We start from the raw sequence: 3,244 nt of genomic DNA on the forward strand, positions 1-3,244 counted from the left end.
GACATGGGGAGAGCGGAGATCTGACAGGGCTGTCCCTGCACAGTGTGCAGGGACGGCCCTGTTATCCGCCGGCTCAGAGGGGATCAACAGAGCGATCCCCTCTGAGCAAGTGGATGTTCACGGGGTGGATCATCACGGATACGTCCCATGTGAAAGGGGCCTAACACTCACACTGACTGACACACAGAACTATGACTCATCCTGCTGTATCATTCTCAATCTCCACAGAGCAGAGAGGGGAGAGGGGAGGAGGGGGGGGGGGGGGACAGCTAATTTCAGTTCAGATAAGAAACCCTATCCTGTGAGAGATGAATTGAAGATATTGTGGATGGAAGTTTGAACTTCTAGGCCTCTGGTCTATAAAAGAATCTATAAAATAAAGTATGAAATACAGCCCTGTGACTCCTAAGAATGCACACACATGTTCATCCCCCCTGCACCTCCCCATTACCACCAAAAACTCAAAATCACTTACAAAGGTGGGAAATCTCCTTTAAGTCTTGTATTGGGGTGCTGAAGGAGGAGATTGGAAGGGTTAGCAGGTGGACAGGCAGTGCACCACTATGACCTGTGGTGTGGAGTACATGTAGTTACTTTAAAAGCAAGACACAGAGACATTTGATGAACTGTATGAAAAAGTATTTATAAAATGCGAAAGTAAGCTGCACTTCCTCCACTTGCTCTTTAATACTATCCATCTTCCTCTGTTGTGCCAGAAGATCGGCAATGCAGCGTCATAGAGTTGCCCTATCCAGATGCATGTCCGAATCTTGACCTATATGTACCAAAAAATACATTTTTAAAATAAAGGCACTTTCTGTTTTACAATACAAATATTTGTGTAAAAATCAAACAATGCATACCAGAGGTTGTGGCTTCCTGAGCCTCCTCCACCTCTACTACAACAACTGGTTCTCCAGGGCTTGGCTGGGAGTAGGGCTGGTGACCTTCTTGGGGGGTTCAAATTTGATTGGCCATGTGGTGGACTATGAGTGTCCCTGCTGGCACTGGCTCTTCTCCTTTTTCTCTGTTCTTTTGTTGTGATAAAGCAAACGAAAAGCAGTTTAAATAACACAGAGATGATAAATAATATGGCATGTACTTCAAATATTTCTGATGTTTTGTACAATATTTGGGATTATGCTCTAAATTCTGAATTTTTTTTACAAGACAGGAGAAGTGCAAAATGAAAGACAAAATCGATGAAGTGGACAGTGAGCTGAATTTGAGAATATTTCCACATCAACTCTTTGCCACTACACATTGCTCACTTCTCCTACATTGGCCAAACTTTTCTCCCCTTTTATAAATATTACTTATTCTGCTTGATTTATATTTAACTGCAGCAATAACAGTTATTTTAGTACAATTTCTGGGCCTAAGGTCATTTCTCAATGTTTGGTGCAATTTGATTGCACTAAGCCAAGACGTCATCATGCACTCGCGGCAATCTTCATGATACCTGCCTGCGGTCATCTTTGTGATAAACGTCGGCAGAGAGGGGGGGTCGATAGTCACCTTGAAGATAAGCTATGCCACCGGGTCCCCTCCCCTCTCATGATACTGTCGGGCAGTCAGTCCATGACCGAGCACCCAACTTAGCAGAGGGTGGGTGCACTGGGTGACAAAAAAATTACTGTCAGTCATTTTGTTGTCCAATAGTGTCAAGCGGGTGCGGTCAGCACCCACTGTACCCCCCTTTTGTGACGCCAATGCATGTTGTTACAGCAGGTTATATATCTTGTACAGATTTGCCACTTTACAGGCAGTTTAAGTGCACCCACCCAGGCACGATATTTACTTATTCATTTTTAGGGTATCACTTTGTGTGATGCAGGAATGACTTCTCCTTTAAAAACGGTATTTTAAAAAAACTTTTTTTTATCATTGATTCCTGTGCCCCAGGGAAGTACCCGGTTCAACATACACTTTTTATGGCAATTAACTTGCATGTAAGCCATCAAAAAGGGGGCACTTGATTTTATAAGTTCTACCCCCAGACTTTCATTGATTTCGAATTCAAACTTTTTCCATGTTCTAATTTTAAAATTTAAAACAAACTCGTGTCTGTTCAGGCCATTATTCAGTACTGCAATGAGGGAAATTTATCAAAACTGGAACAGACAGAATCTGGAGCATTTGCTCATGAAAAACAATCAGATTATAGCTTTAATTTACAAAGTTAAACTGAACAAACTGAAGACAAGAGAAGCTGATTGGTTGCGCTGTGCAAAGTATCCAAAATCTGTCTTTCCCATCACATCACAAAAGAAAGTGTATCATTTTTTTTTTAAAATAGAAAACCACATAAGATTGCATTTAGGAAATAAAACAAACCAGGGGAATCATGTGGATAAGAACAACAGTCATGCATGCATGAACAGCCGATGTCATGATAAAAACAAGGCATAAATAAACACTTTGGTACACATGTACAAAAATTTCTTGTAAAAATAAAAGACTTACTTCTAATAATTTCTTTGATTCTTTGGAGCTGATCCTGCTCCCGGGTCCTCAAATCAAACCATCCTTTTCTGATTTGATCCTTGCTTCTATGTTTTCCGAATTTGTGGTCAATTTTTTGGATTACTTCCTCTATTATTTCTTCCTTTCTTGAATGTTTATGTTTGTATGTTTGCTTGCTGCAATCATAATCTTTTTTTTTTTGAAATAGTCGCATCACTTTGACCATCTCCTGGCAAGGACTTGGCAGTAGATCTTTTAGGTTTTTCTGTCAGTGTTTCAACACGCTCCTCCACCTCCTCACCCTCTCTGATTTCACTCGCTTCAATTTCAGACATGTTAGGTGTTTCTGACTTTCTGTAGAATTGTGCCATTCCTCTTCAAAGTGACGAATTCCTCTTCGTCAGCTCTAACTCTCTCTCTCCATAAATAACGGCCGTTAAGTCGTCCCAGACGAACTTCTGGTTTCAGCACACTGCACAGGCCCGATTATTGACATATTTTCGGCCTGGACGAAATCTTCGCTATAACAAACTAAACAAAGTTTGCTGTAGTCCACCCCTCAAGAAATCATCAACGTAGGAAGGATATGCAATGTGCAATTTGCATGTGCAATCAATGTTTTGAGTAGCAAAAATCATTTTATTTCATTCCATGGACGAACACTGGTCCATTGAATCAAATATAATGAATTTCGCTATTTAAAAATCAAAACAGCAATTGCACAGCAGAACATCAGCATTGAACATCAAACTTCGTTCCGATTCTAGCTCTCACTGAC

The 3,244-nt window shown here is 40.8% G+C and overlaps 1 long non-coding RNA gene across 1 annotated transcript; it reads right to left on the minus strand.

Annotated features, from left to right (window-relative positions):
• Positions 1–631: 631 nt before the first annotated feature.
• LOC141107291 (uncharacterized) lies at positions 632–3,014 on the minus strand. The gene is made up of 3 exons (XR_012235856.1): positions 2,467–3,014; positions 864–1,032; positions 632–775 (listed from the first exon to the last, which is right to left on the minus strand). It is a non-coding gene; the product is annotated as an uncharacterized lncRNA (long non-coding RNA).
• Positions 3,015–3,244: the final 230 nt, after the last annotated feature.

Source organism: Aquarana catesbeiana, linkage group LG09 (genome assembly GCF_042186555.1).
Source record: "Aquarana catesbeiana isolate 2022-GZ linkage group LG09, ASM4218655v1, whole genome shotgun sequence".
In the NCBI taxonomy this organism is placed as follows: Eukaryota; Metazoa; Chordata; class Amphibia; order Anura; family Ranidae; genus Aquarana; species Aquarana catesbeiana.